We start from the raw sequence: 23,021 nt of genomic DNA on the forward strand, positions 1-23,021 counted from the left end.
GGCCGAATTCTCAGTGGGTGAAAATCAACACACCTCCAGTCAAGTCCATAAAGAAACATCACTTTACACAAACTGACGTTCTGATAGCTACGTATTTATTTTATCTGTCTGTACGCAGCATTAAAAAAAAAGATAAAAGTTCTCTTGAAAGTGAATGAAGTTGATTCTAAAAAAAAAAAGTGCATTTTAGATGTTGAATATTTAATTTGCTGATAAAAGAACTGTGATTTCCTGCATATAACTGCCACACACACACATACTCACAAAAAAAAAAAAAAAAAGAAGAAAGAAAGAAAGAAAGAAAGAAAGAAAGAACGAAAAAAAAAAAAAAAAGCACATCTTAAAAGGGAAGCAATGAGCAGAAACTGACCTTTCTGTGAGCAAGCAGATGAGAGAAGGTATTTGGCTAATCCCAGCTGTCGCTGATTGGTCAGACAGAACCGTGTTGAAAATGTCTCCATCTGGGCTAATCTGCTCTCAGTTGGATGAGTCGAGGCCTTCAGAGTTAACCTGACATTTAACAATAATTACCCTTTTGGATGACCCCGGCCCAATCTCCTGCTCTCTTAGAAATCTCTCTTTTTTTGTGTGTGTACCCAAACCCCTTGGCTCTTATGTTAGAGATAGCTGAAAAACGATGATATGATAATGAGACGTTGTGTAAATGAATGCATACATGTGCATCTGCACACAACAGACACAGGTATGAAGAGAAATTCATTTTTTAAGTGTAGCTCCCGCGTGTGCAGTGTGCATGGTTTATCAGCTTCTCGTGTCACACGGGAGGAGAGAGATGTTAAAAATCAAGGGGGATAATTTCCCAAATTAAAGAGTAGTCATGCTGACTTGCTAAGCTGTGTGCCAACGCTCTAAGTTTCTTTCTGGCACTTGGGCTTCTCTTATCTATGGCAAGGAGAAATGGTGCATAGAAATAGGTTCAGATAGAAAAGCAGAGTTCAGAGGTCACAAAGGCTAACCGTAGATGAAATGTGGCTATTTCTTTTTACCTGAGGCTGGCTTCATCTTTTCTCTGAAAGGTCATTGTGATAAAACAAAAACACATCTCAGGAGAGGAATCATTTATCTCTGGTCAGGGTCTCCTATCCATTCTGGTACTTTATTTATTTTTCTCATCTCCCGTGGTCAGATTTCTCCAGGTGTCACCTCCTTCCTGAGTTAAGTTCAGTGCTGATTTTGGGTGTCAGTACAAGTTTGGCCTCATTATGCTTATTGTCTCTGTTTTAGTTGGAAATCACGTCTAGAAACTTGGATGGTTCCCCAAATCACTTTAATCTGTTGGTGATGAGCTGAAAAGTTTGAGAAAATAGCCATGCTAATGGAAAAAGAACAAAGACAAGTCTACACGATAGGAAGCTCATTTCCAGTGTTTGATTTATTTCATATCTCTATTGCGACCGTACATAAATCTTGTCTCTACCTCAGTTTCTTTATTTTTCCAACTAAGATCATAAAAGTCATTTTACAAAAGGGCTGCGAGATTAAATTTAAAGCACCTTGAAATTCTTAAATAGAAGACAATTAAGAAGAACGATATATTTATACGTGGTATATCCTCTTACATCTTGGGTTGGATCCAATAACCAGCCTTAATTACAATAATTATGCCTCTGGTCACAGCCAGAAGTTGGGAGTGAAGTGAAGGAAATCAGGAAAAATGCTTAATCAACGCCCTAAGCTAAACTTCTTTATGAAAGGCTTATTTTCTCAATTTCTGAGCAGTTCTCAGCTGGAAATTCAGTCTAAGCTTCTAACTTGACTTTGGAGTATTTCACTGGCAAACTGAAGATGCATTTGGAATTGGAGTTACAGGCAGAGATTTTTTTTCTTTCTTTTTTTTTCCCTCCAAGTAATTCACTGTATAGTCTGTTGTCTTAAGTTCGTTTCTTCCAGGGGATGGATCCTTTGGGATTTATGGACAAAGTTCCTTTGGTTGTGAAATGGCTGGGAATTTTCTGGTCTGCAAGTTCTGAATATTTTCATGGTCCAAGCAAGTAGTGCTTTGCACTCAGCATAGTTCAAAGAAACATTTAACAAAATCTCTGCTTATGCTTTTGCCAGCTAAGCAAACTAATGCTCTTTACCTGCCCCGTGTCCCATGTTGTCTGCAGTGGCATGTGGATGAGCATAGATTGAGAGACTGATAATCTGAGATTTTACTATTTATACATATGAAGGTTTCAGTAATTTTCTGGAGTCACCAGATTGATTTACTGTGATATCATCTTTTTTTTTTTTTTTTTTAATTACATTGTAGCCTGTTTTTTCCATGAGTATTCAAAAAGGTATGTCATATGTAATTCTTCCCTTGTGAGTAACTAATTAGCAATAGTAATTTGTATTTTATTTTCCTCTGTATTCCAAAATAAAAACTATGTCATAGACTGTTTCTCCTGAAATCAGCCATAACTTTTCCCTCATATATGACAAAACAGTGAATTTTGTGGAGATGTGATCACTGTTTCAGCTTTTCATATAGTGCTTTATATCAAGACATGCTTCAATTCTGGAAGAAAAGGTAGCAGTTTTCCAATCTGCAACAGAAGATGGAATCTTTAAAAAATCCAAAAGTTCCTGTAGTTCTTCTGGATGAAGATGCTAATACAAAATCTGTGCCACAAACTCTAGAAATCTCTAGGTCTCCAAAAAAAAAAATGCTTTCCTCCCTCTCTATTATTTTCTGTTTATTCCTGGCTGCAGTTTCAGATAACACTGCCCTCCAACTTGTTGAGGTAATGACTTCTGTTGCATTCTTGGCCCCTACATTGCTATATCACAGGTGTACTTTCTAGAGAAAATATTGCATCAGATTTGGGAAGTATGAAACAGTCTAAAATATGGACATCCACTCACCTGTGTATCTGATAATTTGTTTTACAAAGTAGTTTATCATAATGACCAATCAATGTTTTCTACCCTTATCCTCAGGTCCAGTTAATTTCTGTGTTCAATGAATACAATGGTAAAATGATGATCTTTGGATTAACTGCACAAACTAGAAATCCCACTCATTTCCCCAAGCTGAAGAAATAAGTAACCATTCCAGAATGATCAACAGATCTTCTTCTCAATGATGAGAAAGAGTGCAACTTTATTCAACCCTAGTCAGTATTCTGCTGTCAAGAAGAAAGTCCACAGTGTGCTTAGCCATAGTAAATTGTTCAATAATCTCATCTACATCTGATAAACCAGCTCTCACCCTTATAAGCAAAGGTAAATATTCTACAATAATTAGGGTTCTGTGGGAACAGTGTAAGTACCATGAGGTCCTATTTAAGGTATGACCATTTGGATTCTTGAAGTTTATGTACCTGTCCTTTAGGCTGTCTTTGGAAGATGTCATCAATTATTACAGAGTAAAAAACACACAGTCAGAGGTGCATGGCCGCTGAATGCATAAGCAGACTCTCTTCTTTATTCATACTAGGCAGTGCTTTATGCTCTGAATAAACCAATGAAGGAAATGAGATGGGAAAGTTTTGTTTGACCTAAGTAAGAAGATTACAATTTAGCCTTTTGATATAACATCAAGGACAAAACTCTTATTCTCAGTGAATTGCAGGCTATGAATTATGCCTTCAGCTGGCCAGAGAAAGTTGCTAACCTTTGTGAGCAACTCACAGCAAGAGAAGTTCACCGTGGCTTTTTTTAGCCAGGTGATATAAGTGTTGGCCTTTATTAATTCACACAATTCCTACATCTGAAATAGAATGATAATATCAGTGATACATAGTAGTGGATTGGCTCCTTTAAGTGTTTACCTCTTTGTTGTACAGGAGCTATATCCCTTGACAGTGTAATTGAACCAGTGTTTTGCTTCAGCTGATTTCCATCCACAAACTGTTTTGGAGTTCAGAAGAGATCACCTTAAACCATTGAATTCTCCACTTTCACAGTCAATTAGTGTTGGTTGCCAGTATGGAGGAGGGCAAGGGATATGGGCTGCCCTTGAGGAAATGGCATACTCTGCTGATGTCATAAAATAATAATACTACCTACTAGGCGTCATTACTTCCACCGGTACATAAAGGCAGCCGAGCACTAGAGCTACTTGACTGTGCTGTTTACACAGGCTGGGTCAGGTAAAGTGTATTGCTAGAAAAGCAAGTAGAACAGCCTGTGCCATTTGGACAAACTGAAATCTAATACCACAAGGTTAGAGTTTACAGCATTAGTCTTCCTATTATCCAGTCCTGATTCTCAGCCTGTGCAAATTGGCCCAACTGCTTTGAAATCGATAGAGTACGTGGATGCATGGTGTTTTCTCATTTTATACCCTGCAAGAATCTGGCCAACCATTCCTCTGTATGTTATTCAAACGTGGCTATATAAACACCTATTAATAGCCTATTGAGCTCCAAACCTCATAGTGGCTTGTGTGTTCTCAAACCCTTAGAGAAATCTGCCTAATCATCGTGCAGACAATAGTTAAGCCCAGTAATATTGAGACAGACAGAACCATAAACACAAAATTCTCCTCGCAGAACTTCCAAGATATTCTCTATGTAGGATAAAAAATGTAAACTACTGGCTGACCCTTGGCTCTGCACTATTTTTGTTTCTGTAACATGATCAAATTAATTAGCTAGATCACACTCCAGCACCTATATAACTGCAAAGGCAAAATATATATTTTAGTACAGGCGAAGAACTGTCTGTACAGAGACAGACAGTAAACACATATCAGTTTCCTCCCTCTCTTTTATTTTTTTTTTTTCCTTTTGGTTTAAGTCACCCAGACCTTGTCTCTTCAGTAATGTCATAATCAGCAAGCTGAAGGCGAGGCTGCTGATAATTGTTCTTTATGTTGCTCTTTGTTTAGTATCTGATTCAATACATCTGCGTGGACACCATTCCATCACCTTCTTAGTAACAGAGGTGAAAAAAATCAATGGCAATCAGATTACCTTGTTAACAGAAAGGCTAAAGGGCTAGTGTGTTAAGTTCACAGTGCATCACCTTTCATTTAAAACATCTCACTTGTGGGGCTCCTGTTTTATTTTTTTATTATTTACCCTTTATTATTATTTATAGCACCAAGGGTTCCGCAGTATACCTTGATATAATTGTATTGGTTTTCACCTAGCTTAGAATGGACAGCTGTGACATCTTTTTCGAGAGATTCAATGTTAGTTTTAATAAGGCAGCTCTTTCTGCAGGTCCTTGTTTTACAGATGGTTCATTTCAAAATGCAACTGCATTTGAACGCCTTATATAATTGTATGTTGGGCATTTTTTCTATTCACTTTCTGCTTTCCCCTTCCATTCACTGGCAGATAGTCAGGCATAGTGCAACATATATTATATGCTGGGTAGGAAAATCATAACACAGCAGCAGCTCACACTGAAGGAACTTAGAGATGTTTAGCAAAAAGGAGAGAAAAAAATCATGCAGCCTGTGATTCCCTGTGCACCCTGGTGTCAGGAATAAGGGATATGACTGCAGTCTGGACTAAAGATAGTAGAATCCTTAGAGTTGGAAGGGATCTTTAAAGGTCTTGACCAACTTTCCTGTAATGTGTCCTGTAGACACTGACAGCTAGATCAGGTGCTCAGAACCTGGTCCAACCTTGCCTTGAATGTCTGCAAGGATGGGGCTTTCACTACTACTCTGAGTGACCCATTCCAGTGCCTCACTACTCTTATTTCAAAAGACTTTTTCCTTATTAGAACCATTCTTCTGATCAGATGTAGCTTGCACGATCCCCTTATACTTTCCTATATGACTTTGTTGTATTGTTCCCTCCACTTCTGAATCCTTTCTTACCAGTGCTTGTATATACAAGAGCTGTATCTGAATCACACAAGCCTTTGCCATGAACAAAACAATTCCTGCATATCTGCTGGAGTCTTTGATTCATTAGACTTGTTGGAATCCTTTCTGAGGGATACAGCATAGCACAAACTTCATTAATCAGGCTAGGATATCACAATTTGTTATCATAAATATAAATGAGCAGGGAGTGTCTCTTACATAGAGCTACCATCTTTATTACATGAGTCATTCTCATCAGCTAAGAATTATTTCAGAGTGGACTTAGACTTGTTAATGACATTGACTTTTCTGGAGTTTGAATAACAAAGCCTCTGGTCTTGTATCTATTGTTTCATCTCTCTTCTGAAGCTGAAGTTGTGCTTAGGCAGGTGCTTTGTGTATATCAGCTGGCAAAAAATTATGTCCAGCAAATCCCTAAGGGAAAACAAGAGGCAGGAGAAAAAAAAAAATGCGAATGACTGATTAAATTCAACAAGGCCTTTATTTTTCATTCCTTGAAAAATATTGTTCAAGTATCTTTTAGCTCTAACTGAATTCCGGGTCAAATTGCATGTAACTATTAGAGACCTCTTCACCACAGATTCCCACAGCTAGAGTCATTTCAATTAATTAAGTGTTGCAGGGGTTAGTAACCATTTTAAGTTGTGGAATGAAATTGCTTTAAGAGGTGGCAAATTCCTTGTGTTTCTCCTCCTTCATTTAGATTATGGCTGTCAAAAGTAGAATTTTGTCAACGGATTAAAAGGAACCACATACAAAACGGACTCAGGTCTAAATGCAGTCCTTTGTTTTTAAAGAAAGCCATGAACGGAAAGTAATTCAAAACTAACTGAGGTGAAACATTTGTTTCTTCAAGATGTGGAAGTGGTATAAGTCTGCAAAACACACAGAAAATCATTCATCTACTTATATAAAAAACAGTAGGAGGAAATCCAGAGCAATCAGATATTCAGAAGTGAGGAGTGATTTTGGACACCTAGGACTGGAGAAGCTCTCTTCCTGATGAGATCCCAAACCAGTGGTGTTTATTGAGTCCCAGATCCAATTTCCCTAGCATTTTTCCTGTTGTGAGTGTCAAAGGCCTAGGATATGCTCCCTACCCAAGATGAACACGCTGTTAAGCTGGCAAACAGTGTGCATCCAGGCAGCTTCACTGCTCATCTCCTCAAGCAGACAGTGGAGGATTTACAGCCTCGGCCATCTCCAATCTCCCCTTAATTACACCTGCAACCCTACACCCCTGACAATTAGACCAGGCACTGAGTTACCCTCCAGTTGCACATAAGGAGGTCTATTTTGAACTCAGAGTTCTCAACTGGAACAAATCCCAGTGCTGGTGGGATTTCAGGTTACATGGCTATGCAGAGCAGTAAGGCTGATTTCTGGTTTCAGACCATCTGAGTGCAACACAGGGGAGAAGCAGAGATGGGAGGGGGGAAACAGGAGGAGGGAATGCAGATAAAAGTAGGAAAGGCTCTGATCCCACAGACAGGGGCCTGTGATAGTCTGTGTGTGGGGTCAGAATTCTCAGCTCTGGTGAATGGGAGAACAGGGATAATTCACTGTATAAATCAGAATAACTCTTCAAGAAATTCCTAGCACATTACATGGTACTTTTGCAACTGATACAGAATTTCACACCTATGGTACCCATTATTCAACAACCAGAGACAAGAACAAGGTGTTTAAAACAGATCTATAGAGGCTGCAACATCTAAGCTTTACACATTTTCTTTACCTTTTTTATAGAGAAAGCTTCATTGTGAAGCATTGGGCACCTTTACAAGCCCATGGAGAAAAACAGAGTGTGTCAGGGGTGCCCTTACCCTTCCACAAAATAGTCTTTTAAGGACAGAGTTAGTCCTTTATTAACGAAACTTTGAAAAGAGCTTAGGATTTATAAAGCATGGTGGTGGATAAAGTCTCTCTGTCCACAGGGCTCTGATTTTCTGGCTCAGGGAACCAGTCCCTCCAGAGGCCCTGAGTATCTCCTGCCAAAAAAACTAGAACAAAGGGAGATGTTTCTGTGTGAAATCTGTTTTCCCACACTTCATACATGCTAAGATACAGCCTTGCAATGGAGAAGTGAGAGCTTGAATATTTTACTAATTAGCATAAACGACATCAACTTGGCAGATTTGCATAATGTGGGAACCTCAGCTCATAGGTGACAGGTGTTTCTGATTACACCAGATGAGATATGTGGAGTGCTGAAGGTGTTTGTGTTGTTTTTTTTTCTTGGCCTGATAACACTGTTAGCTATGGAGCTTGAAGCAAATCTGTATTACTAAGGGTGAAAAGAAGATGGAAAAGCCCCTGATGAAGAGGAAATAAAGCTGGATGAGGATTATCTCTAAAGGTTTGTTTTAGTTACTTGTTTATCCAGGAGGACAGAAATAAACAGTTCTTATAGGAGAACCAAGCTGTAGGACCTGTGTATCTGAACAGCATGGCAGATTTATTTATATAATTGTCTTAAATGGGGGCAACTTAGCAGGGGAGGTGGGCTTGGTGCTCTCCATGGAGGTGAGCTCTCTGTATGCCCATGTAACACCAAGATGAGATTTATAGCTCCTGCTGGGTGAGCAAGAGTTGTGTATGTCCATGAGTTCATTCTGGTTCTACTGGGCTGAAGAAGAACACCCTTGATGAGGACCACAGTGCCTTCCAATCTGTAGAAGAGCAAAGGGGCAGGGCAACCCTAACTGCTGCTAAGGCTGCCTCTGGACTTGATGCCCAGACAAGCTCTGTCCTCACTTACACAATTGCAATTTAAATTTTTGACCTAAGATTTAGTTTATTATTAAGACCATATGTTTCTCATAACTATTACTTTTGTCAGAACCCATGAGTATTAGGGTTTTTTTTTTTTGTTTTTGTTTGTTGAGAATAATGGAAAATTCCCATTGAGCAAGACTCTACTCTGAGCTGCCATTAACTTAGCTCCTTATATCTTCAGTGCTGCAGAGAGGGAAGATATTAAATACTTTTAAACTGTCCATTTGAAAAGCTTCTTCTTCATTTAATTTTTCCCATTATAACTTGAGATTAAAGTAAATAAGTTCATGACATTTTCTTCAAATTAAAATTAGCATGTTTCTACTCTTATGTCAAAACCACATATCTTTACATTTTTGGACTTGACAGAGAGTCAGATATGTTTAGTTAAAAAAAAAAAAAAATACACAAAGTAACAAAAAAAAAAAAAAACAAACAAACAAAAAACAAAAAACAAAAAAACCCCCAAAAGTTAAAATGAGAAAACATAATACAAATTGAGAAACCCATAGACTAAGGTGTAAAGTCCATGTATCTGACTGAGCCTCGATCTACCAGGCGCATTTTGAAGTCTTGCTGAACAGGGTTTCTTGGGTACTAAGCACTCCAGTCTGGGGTAGTAAGTCAATCAATAGAGGCAATGAAAACCAGGGTCTCACAAAAGCCTAATGACACCAGATTTAATTGGAAGACTTAGTTTGTGAACCAATAAAATCAGTTAGGCACAGATAGCAATATGGAGGCTCGGGTTCTGCCCACAAATAGTTCCTTAAAGAGGTATTGCAGAGAAAAACAAATTTTGCATTTTGGCTATCAGAGCAGACATAAATGCATTCACTTGCTTTCTTGATTGGATATTTTATATTTTAAGAAATGAAATTAAAAAGTATTTCACTTGACTGTGTTGCAGCTGGGCTAATATTTAAATATGGTATTGCAGGGTAGGCTTGTGCTTTATTGTGAGTTTTAGCTTTGTATGATGTAATGGAAATGTTCACAAAGTCTGGAAAGCCACAAAAGCAGCTTTGGGACTTATTTAGTTTCAAAAATGTGATGCTTTCTGGCCTCCTCTCAAGGGCTGTAACCCACTTGTATTTTGATTGTGCTGCACTTCAACAGATACCGTTACTGCAGATAAAGTGACTCCATGTTACGTCGTTTTGTAAGAACATAATCCTCAGATGTCACACCTTGGTCATGCTTGGCCTGGCACTCTTTCAAAACACCAGGTTTGGAGGATATGTGCTCTATTTATCAAAAACTGTGCTTTCTTTGTGATGAGAGACTGTCTGAACACACCTTCAGCCTCATGCAGGGTCGAGCACATGTATTTGTCTGTCCCGTTATCCAGAAACAACTTTAGGGTGGAACCTAAAGGCAAAATTTACAGACTCTTTCTAATATTTCTCCGAGTTTCTCTTTATAGATTACTCGTGTAAGATTCTTCTCTGCATTTAGGCAGTTTCTTGTCTGCATACTGACTTGGGCCTTTTTGCATCTTCCTTCAGGTCACTGTTGGAAAAAAAAATGACTCCCTAAAATCATGTTGAAAAGTTACTCTAACTGCTGTGCTTTGTTGAAAGACCTCTTGAGGTGTTATTCCTTTGAAAGGTTGAGCTTGCTGCCCAATTGCTCATTGCTGTTTTTGAGTGTAAACTTTTTTTCTTTGGTAGGGGATGATGGTAGGTATTTTTACTCAGAGTAGATCTATAGTATGGAAATTCTCCTTTTCCAGAAATAGAATAGGTATCTACACTAAGCTTCTTTCTCTTTTGCTATGCAATATCTATGAAAATTATAGTACCTAGGAAAAACTATGTGTAGTAGAGTGTCTAGTGTGTCTTCTTCTTTACATATTGCTGACCCCAAGACAGAGCAAAAGGCTGCAACCCGATGGTAATGATTTAAATAACAAATGTAATTTATGAGGATGAACACTGAGAGCTTACACAAACGCGCATGCATTGTGGTTTGCCTAACAGCCAGGGAAGCTTAAATGAAACCCACAACGCTGCCTGCTCCTTTGGCTTAAGCACTCTCTCAAGGGCTCACCATCATGGTAAACAGCTCAGTATGTAAGAATGGCATTTGAACTTTGAAAAGCAGAGGGCTTTTTTTTTTTTTTTTTTTTTTGTTTATATATATTTTTTTTACTTTTTCCCATGTAAGATCCGTAACTACCAGTGTGTGCTTACGCATGTCAGTGAAGCTGCCATATTGCACAATGTGTTAGCATGGTAGGTCAGATTAGAGTTACATTGCCAATACTATTCCAGTAAGAGAGCTGGCATGAAGAAAAGATGACTGAATTAGTGGCCAATTGGGACATTTTCTGACCTACTCTTTAGGAACCAAGTCCTCTGAACTTTCCCATTATCCTTCGGCTTCATCCTTTTAATAGGGACCAAATCTCCATTAACAATTGAACACTGACAATAAGTGCCATCAGGAAAAGGAAATTCAATTTTAGTGGGGGATGACAGCCTTACCTTTTCGCGCTTAATTGGCCGTATTGTCTCCAAAAGTTAATTGGTTACTTAGTCCAGGTAGTTAGTAAAATGTTTAGCTGCGTCAAAAAGCCCAGGCTCCTACTGTTAATGGGGCATGAAATGGAATGTTTGATACTGCAAATAAAATCAGTGATATTCAAGGATGTTATGGTAGGTAATGCGTTGAAACTGCCATTTAATGGGTCCTGGAAGATTAGGGTAGTGTCAGCTGGAACCGCCCGGTCTCTTTTCTGACATTGTTAGTTGCCTCTTCATTTACTTAACGGCTGTCTGCACTGATTACATAGGCATAAAACTCCCTACAAAAAAACAACAGAGACACGCTCTATTAGCAGTCCAATTAGAACTATTTGCATATTACAGTTCATTTCTGCTTAAGTGAATCCCTAATACAACTTTAGGAAAAAAATTCTATTGTCATTTAAAAAAAAAAAAAAGGCAAGAAAAAGAAGGAAAAGCCTTAAAGGTGATCTCTTTTCTACCTCTTCTTTCTCTCTGAATAAATTCAGTAAAGATCCATTAAAAATAAGAGGTGGTGGGGCAGTTTAAAAGTAGGAGGTTTCCCTGTTACCTTGCATCATGTTGACTTTTAATATGCTGGTAAATCCAACTTTTTACAAGGCCATTGTGGAGATTTCTTTTTCTTGATTTTTTTTTTTTAAATTTTCTTTAAAATATCCTAAGGAAGATGTTAGACCAACCTTCACCCTGGGTTTTTCTAGCTTAGCAGCTAATGTGTCTGGGAATGGGCCTCAGGAGGAAGCACACTTGATGCTGTGTGATTCACCTATCCTATTAGCAAATGGTGGTAAATGAGCCCCCCCAGACCCCTCGAGACTGGAGCTAATAGGGAGGTAATACAGCCTTTCTGTTCCTCCAAGAAAGGAATTCTGGGTAAGTTTTAACCTGTTGTCAAATGGAACATATGCCACGGTTTGGGCTAGGAGAGAGGAAATCTAAATTACCAGGCCTTCAGAGGAGTCTTTTAGAGGGAACAACATGGTAAAAATAATACAGGATTGAGTTAAAGTGATGGTTGGTGCTTGTTTGGAGCCCTTGTTTTACTCATCTTCAGAATGGGTAGAACCTCCTCCATGCAGACAGGTCACCACGGGACTTTTGCCAAAGCAGTAGCAGTGCTTTGAGTTCTGCAGGTACAGCTGTAATGGCAGTGGTTGTGCATGTGTGAGCAAGTGAACGTTACCAGTAATAACAGACAAAAATCAGTTTGAGTCCCCCTTTTAATTTCAACTTCCCCAGAGTCTGCTGAGCCTGGTGAATTTTAAGGCTTCTTTTTAAGGTGGTAATTACAATTTGTGCACACGTTTGCCTGCCAGGTGGATAGGCTGTTTCTCCTGTGAAATAAAAATGCTGATTCTCCCCTCTTCTCTTGGAGTTAGTTTGCTTCCTGGGGCCCCGCTCTTACAGAAACCTGGGGGCTGGCATCTAGAGAGGAGCTTTCCACCTGCCCTTGGCTGGGATATCTCCAAGGGTGTCCCAGCTGGGCTGGCTGGCTGGCTTGGAAAGCTGAGTTGCTTGATTGGTACTTGGATTAGAGGCACCTAGAGGAGCCCAGGGGAGATCTTTGATGTTCAAATGCTAATGTAAATACCGACAGAGTTATTTCCAAAGCTCGCACAGCTCAATTCCTTTTTACATGCAGACCTAATTTCACAGGTCAGCCAACCCACCTCTGCTATTATCTGGATTTAGCGATTAATAGAGGATTTCAGTAGTTGACTGTGACAAATAGCGACTAGAGAAGGGAGGGAATGAAAAACTGTTTTAAACCAAGGAATGTTTTTTGCAGGTCTTTTTCCCAAAATCTATTATTTTTATGCTGACACCTAAACAACTGTAAACAAATCAAAAACGAGGGAAACCTCTCAACACAAAGAGTGAAATTCTCTCTCTCTCCTTCAGTTCTCATCTTGCCTATGAATGTGTGCAATATGTATTGTTTGTATGCCCTGTTGAGTCCTTTGTATCCAGCCCTGTACTTTCTATCTAGCACTCATTCACACTTAGCGGAGATGAACGTTGTCGGATCAAACTCTGGCACTGAAATCCCACTGCCTTCCTGGGCTGGCCTGTCCCAGAGGAGGTGGTGTGGTGAAGGACGGCTGCAGGACATGGCCCTCTGTCCCCACAAATAGTCTGTGCTTCCTGCCAAGAAATCAGCTTTCTGGAAAAGGGCTGCTAATAAAACAGATCTAAATCTGTAAGCAGTGATTAAAGATTGGCCAGTGCTTTCTGCTGTTGCTACTCAAATACTTGCTTTTCTTGCAGACATTTAAAAAAAACAAAGCTCCTGCTTATTTTAAATAAGTTCTTGCAGATGAGATAAACCAACGAGAAAAGTAATATTTGGAAAAGATTCATTTTCTCTCCTATTAAAAAAAAAAAAAAAAAAAAAGCCACCAAAATTGCCTTTTTAAAGCATCAGGCCAGGAATGCAAACTGTACTCTGTTTATATTCAACTTCCAGTCTGTCTGTCTTTTTTCACTCGTTCAATGTCATGCCTAGTGAAATAGCTATTCACAGAAAACATGGGATAAATCACTAGTTCCAGTTTATTCTACTTTTTTATTTACAGCACAAAATTCTTTACCACTGAACTGAATTGATTGCTGGCCCGGGACTATTTGATTATTAACGTGGGGCTACTTGTGCACTGCTGTGCTTTGTGAGGAAAGGTGGCTTTGGGTGCAGAGTGGTCATGTAAAGGCTTGATCAGTTATATGGGAACGCCTGATGCCTCCTAAAGGTTATTCTGCAGATAACTTGAGATTCAGGAACATGTTTTACCTCTTGCTTTCCATTAATATTTGTTTGTGAAGCAGTGAAAGCTGAGGTCCATTTAAAAAATAAATAAATAAAAAAAAAATCAGCTGGATTAGTTACATGGAAAAAAAATCTATGGATTATTTATTGCTTGCAGTAGCATTTTTATTTTGTTTTCCTTTCACTGAGGTGGGAGTCAGGTTGCCAGTTTCACTTTGCATTTAAGATTAGATTCCCTTCCTGGTCCTCCTGGGATTTCCAGCACTGAAATGTGAGGGAGATTTGACCCTTTTTTTTTTTTTTTTTTTTTTTTTTTTTTTTTAAGTACTACTTTAAAAATCCCAAATATAATACTCAAAATATTTGTCAAAGATTGAAAAAGAAATAAATAAAAGATATTACTTGTTACATTTTGCTTCAGCTCCAGGGTCATCGGGAGCAGGGAAATGCAGCATCACAGGTCCTGCAAAGGTAGAAGTGCATACTGACATCTCTGGTCCTGAGTATAGAAATCTGTGGGTGGGTTGTTCTATTCCAGTTTGGTGCCTTTCTTGCAAAGAAAATACAAGTTGTTTCAGTTTTTTGTTTGTGTAACTGAGAGTTGTCATTCCCCAGCCTTGGTTTTCCCATATTGGAACAGGATGGAGTAACCGTGTCTGGAGCTCAGCTCTGCAGCCCTGGCTGCAAAGCACCCTTGTCCTGACCTGGCGTTTAGCAGCAGGATCATGTTACTAATAAGTGCATGTTTGAGCGCAAATAAAATAAATACATTTTACAAAACTCAGTTTCAAATATTCAGGCAGCTGTCTCTGCCAGTCACCTGCCAGTTTATTGCCTCGAGTCCTTTCCTCCAACTTCAGCTCTTCTTATCCCCTCATTCAGGAGTAAATGACTTTTGTTGTTCTTTTTGTTTACTGCTTTGGCTGAGCACAGAACCCTTCTTGGAAATCTCTTCTTTCCCAAGAATGGTACTTTGGCATGTGAAATAATTGGCGTTAGAGAAAGGGGGGAGGGAAAAGAAAAAAAAAAAAAAAAGGAAAAAAACATTCCCACAACATTTCCAGTATTTCTGTCCCACTGAAGGGGAAATTGGGAAATAAAAAAAAATAAAATAAAATAAAAAAAGAAGGCTGGATTCATCAGTTGTTGAAGTGGCAGAATAAATCTATTCATTAAAGAACACAACATTAGGGAAAATCCGATAACAATATTGAAGGTTTATTTTCAGTGGATTCATCTCACGTTTGGATATGTTGTTCAGGACCTTTCCTAGTGCTGACGGGGGGAAGGGGGTAATTTTTTTCCCTTTTTTTCTACAGTGGTAAAAGTTCCTTTAGTGAGAGCACTGTCCTCTGTCTGGACTCCTGACCTGTAACTTTAGTTACAAGTTCTACCTAACAAGCTGTTGTCATGTATGTGTGTGTGTTCCTATAAATAAGTAAATTCTGTGTTCCTAGTAACTGCATCGGTAGTTTCCAAACTTACTGAAACACAAGCTCATTGTTAGCTCCCTGAATTGACTGTGAACAACTGTGTTTTCATGAGCCATCCTAAATCTTTATAGTCAAACTGGTGATGGAAACAATGCTTCCATTGACCACGCTGAGAACTCTGAACTTTACAGACCAGATGAGTACATCTTCTAACCGTGCTTCTCTGTTTTGGCCTTTCTAAGTCACAGCAAATTCCTTTGCTTTCTCCAGTTTTAAGACAATTCCCCATGCCCTATGATTTTTGCTCTTCTTGCATGACCTCTGTCTGGTGTTTCCAAGTGTTCCTGCTAACGAGATGTCCAGCACACATCACAGAATTGCAGGTATGCTTATAATGGAGATTTGGCACAGAAGCCAATGGCAATTTCATGCACGTGCTTCTGAAGGAGTAATTTGACCCCAAGGAAGCCTACAGTTAGATATGGGTGGCACGCATTTGATACCTGTGTGCATTTTTAATTATAGCAAGGTGTGTGTAATTAAAAATGAAGTGCTCGTTTCACTGCTATGTTGTTTTACTGGAATATTTGAAATGCTGGAATAATTGAAATGAGTGGAGATGTGCCCTAGTGGAAGTAATGTAAAACTGCAGCAGGATGAATGTGAAAGTATTCTCCAATAAGTTTTCAGTGTTGACAAGTCAAAGAGTTGCACTGGAGGGGAAGTCATCTCACTGTGTACATCTCACAGCTCCATAGGATGAGCATATAGGCAAACACACGCTACGTTTTTGTCATGGATCAACCAGACTCGTGACATTTTCAGACAGAGGAATAATTGGCAGATTTAACTAACAATGAATTGATCCCATTATTTAGTATAGAATATTCTACTGATTTCAAAAGAGATGCTTATTAAAGAGGCCAGGTACTTTCTTTCTATCAGTGTCATGCGTATGCAGGCGAGCAGGGCTCTTATATGGCATCTATGCCAATAGCAGGACAAGTCATAAACACAAACCTTCACACACAGCTAGGTCTCCAAAGATCCTGTTTGCCAATTACAGTAATGCTGATGACATATCTAGTTTAACGCACACAGCATTAAAATAGTTCCCCCCCTTTTCTAGGGAAATCTAATTACACCAAGACCAAGCACTCAATCAAACCTGTTATTCTGTGGCTAAACAGCCCAGTGTTAATGCAATTTGAGGAGATCTAGGCCGTGACTGGGAACGTCATGTATTAACAATATCTAATGGGAGCTCCCGTAGGTAAATGAATATGCTAACAAGCAAGGTCGCTGCTAAATCTAATATCTTTAAGCTGTTTAATTCCAAACAGTCCCTTAATAAATCAATTGACCGGGAGAGCTGATGCCCCTATCAATTATTCAAGAGGGCAAATAAATATTTCAGATGATTTGATAGGAAGGCTAGTGCTGGTCTTATAGAAAGCTTTGCATTTCATTAGCCTCTTGCTAAAAGTTTTATAATGTGCAGAACAGTGGTGGTTCTTCTTTATCCAGAAACCCCAACTATGGGAAAGAAGAGGCTGAGGTATCCTGCTTCAGCCGTGTAGTTTGTCAGGGCCTCGATGACAGCTGACTTGAGAAGAGGTGGGAATAGAATCAGGCTTCCTAGTGACAGCTCCTCCAGCCCAACAAATAACGGAAGGAAAATCAGAGCACATTTTCATTTCTGGGGAATCCAAAAGGAAAGTAATCTAAAGAAGCTGGGATTAGTGGTTAATACCATGTGCCATGCTGCCTTTTGTAAACGAGGGAAGTCGTTTGTGTTTGCACTGGATCATTTGTGTGTTTATGTTAACACTGAGCCGTGATTCAAGTTTGCCAAATGCAATTCCCTTGAAGGAAAAGCAGAGTTATTAAAAGAGGTGCTGCCTGTAATTGATCTGCATTAAGTAAGTGAAGCTTGCAAAGTGCTTGAGATACTTGGCTGAAAGAAGCCAAGAGTGCCAAATATTATTCTATAAGAGCAAAGTATTATCATTGTATCTGAAAAAATTGCTGATCATTGAAACATGTGGTTTATTATAAAATCAATAAAGATGAAGTTACAAGAGAGAGAGAAAATGTTACCTGTCACTAGAGAACAAAGAAGAAGAGGGAAGTCCCTGAGGAAGCTTCTTGTTTAAGTGTGTGTAAATTTGCTTACCTCCATCCAATCCATTTATACCACTAATACTGATTAATAGTCAATGATTACTTAACAAGCATTTCAGTTTATGAAATGAAATCTGTGCCATGAAAAAAAAATATCTATTCCATCATGCGTTCACTAGGTCTGTATTATAGAAGTATCTCCCTGTGATGACAAGTCAGGGACTACAACCCTGCCATAGTTGTCTTGCCCAAAACATCTCCTCCATGGAGTGTCCCTACAGGAATAGGGAGAAGAAATTAGCTTAGGATGTGTATTGACACCAAAGCCTCCCGTAGAGTTTGAAGGATGTTTTGCAAAGATTTCTTCCCCACTTCAAGGGGTATTCTATAGTGTGAGAGAGAGATGATCCTGCCGTAAGAGAACTGCTGGTGGGGATGGGGTTTAAAAATGTGATGCAAAGGAAGACTTAAAATCATGTTGGGCATACACTTTCTGAAGGTTGGCTAGAAAAGCACCTGACAATCCAGAGTGGGTTCTCAGCAGCAGCAGTCTGCCTTACGCCTCCTCTAGGATAGGCTTTTGGTTTCTTTCTTCCTGAATAGCAAGATCCATTAAAAAAATCACTGAATGAAGATCTTCTATGACAGAAGTTTTACATTGCAAATTACTCAGCGAGGTATAAAAGAGAAACCTCAGCTGCTCAAAATTGTATCTTAAATTTGGTTTATTTGGTTTGGTTTATTTTCAGCCTTGTGACTCAATGGAGTAAATGCTCTATGTGAAATCAAAAGTAAAATCTGGTCAGGTTTAAAATCGGATTCAGGGATTTCAGCTCCTGAACTAACTTTTTACTTGCCTCAGAATACCACATTATTATGTGTGTGTCAGAGCGAGCTCAATGTGCCAAAGAAAAAACGCATGGAGAACTGGGAAGAGGAAGTAGACTACATGTTTTAAATATAAAAGCAGTACGGGATATTGAGACAGTGGAATTAATAAATAAATATAAAAATTTGCATCCTAAAATGCTAGATTTTCTGTTTCTACCTGTCTACATTTTCAGTCTGTGACGGATTGTAGATTCTGTTATACCTGGAGACCTTGAGGAGGGTATTTGGAGGATTTTATGAGCATTTTTATGCAGAAAATCATGCCAGTTATATACTGAATCTTCTGTTTCTGAGTAAGGAACGCTGGAGCAAGTACATGACGGACAATCAGGTTCAGACATTATTGAAGTCTTCATGTTGCCTTTACTCTGATCATTTTAGGCTTCCATGAACTGCAGGGCCTGTACCCATGGAACTAACCACTGAAGCTCTTCTGTGGTGTTCTGTCAGCAAAGCTGGTCCTCGTACTGAAAGTGATTGTGCAAATGTGGTACCTTGCAGAAGTGCATGGAGATGATGTTGACGTCAGTTTTGTCGTTTTGTGCCTTTTATTTTTTTTTCTTTTAAGCAATACATTGAGAATAATAATGAGGAAGTGCTCATCTAACTCATTCACAAGGTTCTACCTGCCATCCCTTACGCTCAATGAGTATGTGAGGGCACTGTTAGGCGTATGTGCATGTAAATTACCTCTAACTGCACATCTCTATTATAGGCAATTACACTAATGTGCTGGAATGATACATTTAGTGTCTCAGAAGATAGAAACTGGGTGGAGGGCAGACTGATTTGAGGATCAATCTGGATGAAACAAAGAATGGTATTTATTTGGCAGATCACTGGGGAGAGCTGGCTAAAACTGCAGAATGAGATAATATTAGCCATTTGATAAGTGAGGTTTGCTATTATTTGGTAGTCTTATTTGCTTTTTTTTAAATAATAATAATGCTTGTGTGTTTCTAGGCTAAGATTGGGAACTCCTGCTGTCTCTGTATAATTTGTCATTACGAGTTGGCAACCAAGGAATGTGCTAAATATTTAGAGTCTATGCCTCAATTCTGCTGTCAGAATTTGGGTTCGCTTGCTCATATGTACAAGTAAGACCTCAAAATGGCTACCTGTAAGCAAGAAAAGGTGATGTCAGCATTGTCTATGTGGTTACCAGCAAAACTGTGAAATGTCTGGTTTTGGATGCGAGGAATTCATTGCACTTGCATCTCTATGTATTCACCTCTGTGAATTTAAACTCCTGAAATACTTCTTGAGAGACAATTTTAGTTGGCTACCAAAAAAAAAAAAAAAAAAGGCTGAATCATAGCAGAAAAACTTTTTGGTTTGTTGGATGTTTGTTCCATCCTGGCTGGCTTTGAGTGTTGAGCTAAATTCTGAGAGTTTTCATGCTTGAGGCTCAAATGCTTTAATTGGAAGTTATGGGAATAAAGTTCTCTCTACTACAACTGCCGTCAACACAGAGCCTTGAGATGTGGAGAGAAAAAATTCTTGATTAAAAGCACCAACAACCCCTTATACTACCTCCTTCCAGGGTATCGCCATGACTATGATTGCTGCTGCTGCTTGTTTGTGTTGTAGGCTCACCCTTACCATAAGAGTATTTGGGAAGAGACAGAGAAAAATTGTATGAAGTTACCTATGAACAAGCAAGTGACATGTGTGGTTGTATCACTAGCTAATGCTGATAATATCGCATGAGTGTTCTAGTTTTGTAATTGTGGATTTAGATGTTGTAAGTCTTGCAGCAAGATTGGGACAGAGGATTTTCACATTACTGGTTTCTATTTCAAATACACAGACTTGAGATGGCAGTGACATATTAGAGATTATTATCTGATAATACAACATATCTTGATCAGATCAACTTATGCAGGTAATTTGTTCTACTGGAAGCAGAGAGAATCTAAATACAGAAAACAGGCTCATGAAAATGCATAGTGAAATGAAAGAAAATTGGAAAAAGTAAGCAATCCAGTTGTCTTCTATCTCTGTTACAATAAAGCATTAGTGCTAGTTTCCATGGCAGCTTAAAGAAATCCTGCACACTACAACTTAACACAGGACGCCCTGCAAATGTTGTAGTGGTCAGAAGTGATGGTCGCCCTTCTGGGAATAAAAGTGCCTGATAATGCTGACTGTGTGATGGTGACAGAGTGAGCACACTTCAGAGTGGCACTGGTGACTGTGATGTGAAAGGGGCATGGGGCACAAGACGCAAGATCAAATGGCAGAACAAATCTATGTGTATTTGTGGGATGCAGGGAGAAGAGGAAAGGGTGGATGGAGGGGAAAGAAAGATAACACTGCTCCCTGTATGGATAAAAGGCAAAAAGTCTTTACGTGCTTTCTGAAGAACTTCCATTTTACTCCAAGGACCTGCTCTTTATGGGGATTTGCTTTGCCTCCTACAGGCTGCTTTAAAGAGTTTTCACATTTTATTTTTGGCTGCACCATGAGAGGATTATTTCTTGATGTTTAATAAATGCAGAGAAGAGATCCAAAGGGCTACGCACGCGCACACACACGCACACACATATGCGTGCAACGTAGATGTCCAGCAGATAAGTGCAGCATTTTGTTTACAAGGAGATATTACACTGGAAATCCTATTAGCAATCAGACAGTCTGCTGGCTGGATTTAATAAACTTCAACCAAAGGAGTTATTCAAGATGGCATATTAACCCCCTAAGGGCTTGGTTTTACACTGTAGATACAACCAAAACTTCCACCTACACCACATAGCCTGGAGGTAGATATGTTATATGCAGAAGCAGGGTTTTTCCAGCCCAACTGTTTAAAACCAAAATAGAAATTCACGGTGCCTCCAGGTAAGGCCCTTTTATTGCACTTACATCTGCAACGCAGGGATTCTGGTGTATTTTAAATTATGCCTTGTTGTCACAAAATCTCACCCCAGCCCCAGATCTTAGTGCCTACATCTTGTCACTGGGAAGGACAGAGGGACATATACTTTTTCAGGGGACCGATTTGGAAAGGGAATGTAGGCAGACAGACTCCAACCCCTCATCATCCGCTCGTGTAAGACTTGCTGCACCATCATAGCTTAAAGACAACAAGCAGATGGAGAGAAGTAGGATGCAACATACACAAATTAAAAAGTCACAGATGTGGTAGGCACATATTCTATTAGATCTGTCTAGAGTTGCTTGAAAAATGCTGGGGATAAAAATTCAAATGTTAGCAGAAAAAAAACACCAGTGCTGCAATATGTAATATTTTAAACATCATCCTCGCTTAATTCTTCTCAAGACCGGGGATATACGCAGGTGAAACAGAGAGGCTGGGGTTGGAAAACGCTGTGATGAGGACTACAAAGTTGAATGTACAGATCTGTAACATATAAAAGTTGTTTTTTATTTTAAGTGCCTGAGAACTTGTGTCCTGAAACCTGTTGAGTGTTTGTTCTCTTACGTACTGTCTGCAAAGATCCTGCAATCTGTAATCAACTTGGAGATTTGAAACTTTAGTATTTTCAGTGAGTTGTTAGGTTAATTGAAAATATAGACTCTGGTCCTTAACAAGAAGATTCTGATCTGAATTTTGTTCTGGGCAAGTGCCTTATTATCACAGGATCAGAAAATACTAGAATGATGCAATACTTTATTTCTTTTTTACTTCTCCTTTTTTAATTCTTTTTTCTAGCCTTTATCTATCATGTATTTTGAGCTATTATCAGCGCTTGCACTCACAGTTTATGACTCCCAGTGTATTTAAAGTCAGTCCTCTCCCCGTCTGCATTTCTAACTGTATATCTTTTCCTGAAGATGAATCATTTAGCACCATCACTCTGATTTTCATTCTCTTTTACTCTCTATGAACTGAGATGGTTTGACAAATTCTGATGCTGCCTGAAAATATCTGGCTTCGTTTTATAATATTATTTATTTTTATAGCCAAAAGCCTAGCAGGTGAAGAAAAAAAATGACGACAATTTGGTAAATAATGAACACAGGGATGACATATTGTTTTTCTGCAATGAGGAATAAATGCACTTTATTAAGTGACCTTTCCTCCAGTGGCTGCCAAGAAATTGGAGATAATAAAGCTTTTACTTGCAGAGGAATTTAGTTGAGAGGAGGTATAGCTTAAAAGAAAGGTCCATTGCTTTATTAAAACCTTGTTGCAGTGACATCAGAATGAGACAAAGTGTATTATTGAGACTATTTGTATTGCAGTTTGGTCTTTCTTTAAATTTCTTTATTTTTGTATTTTGTAAATCCTCTGTTTTAATTACAGTTGCAAATGAAAGTTTAATTCCCCACCCTGATACTTTCCTAATTTGGAAATGCTTATCCTGTGTCTTGCTTTCCTCTTCCTTTTCTTTTCAGGAGATGCAGCTTACTTGCTGTGAACTGCCCTGGGCTGGTGCGTGCATGTGAGTGCCAGCTGCTCATGTTTAGCATCGAATCCTTGTGCGATCACAAGCAACTTAATCAGCTTTGCATCTAAAGGGGTTACCATCACTGATGACTGACAGACATCTTTCCACTGGTTTCAGTGTATTAAAAGTCCAATTGAAAGTGGCAGGATGGCTGGGAGAGGATGAGGTGATTGTGTATGAAGATGAGTGCGGTGATGAATCTTTGGTGTGGGAGACCTCTAGGAAAGAGTCATCCCTCTTGTAGACTGTGCCCAGAGTGATTGCACAACTAAGGCACTTCTATTGTCACTC

At 39.0% G+C, this 23,021-nt stretch overlaps 1 long non-coding RNA gene across 7 annotated transcripts in view; it reads left to right on the plus strand.

Annotated features, from left to right (window-relative positions):
* LOC128075335 (uncharacterized) overlaps positions 1 to 23,021 on the plus strand; it is a 367,001-nt gene that overhangs the window by 310,032 nt on the left and 33,948 nt on the right. For 2 of the 7 annotated variants that reach the window (XR_008203769.1, XR_008203767.1), the window contains exon 6: positions 22,678 to 22,896. The exons of the other annotated variants lie outside the window; for them this stretch is intronic. This is a non-coding gene — a long non-coding RNA (uncharacterized LOC128075335). The remainder of the gene's footprint in view (positions 1 to 22,677; positions 22,897 to 23,021) is intronic. 7 annotated transcript variants of the gene reach the window in all.

Source organism: Tympanuchus pallidicinctus, unplaced genomic scaffold, assembly GCF_026119805.1.
Source record: "Tympanuchus pallidicinctus isolate F22 unplaced genomic scaffold, pur_lepc_1.0 scaffold12, whole genome shotgun sequence".
NCBI lineage: Eukaryota > Metazoa > Chordata > Aves > Galliformes > Phasianidae > Tympanuchus > Tympanuchus pallidicinctus.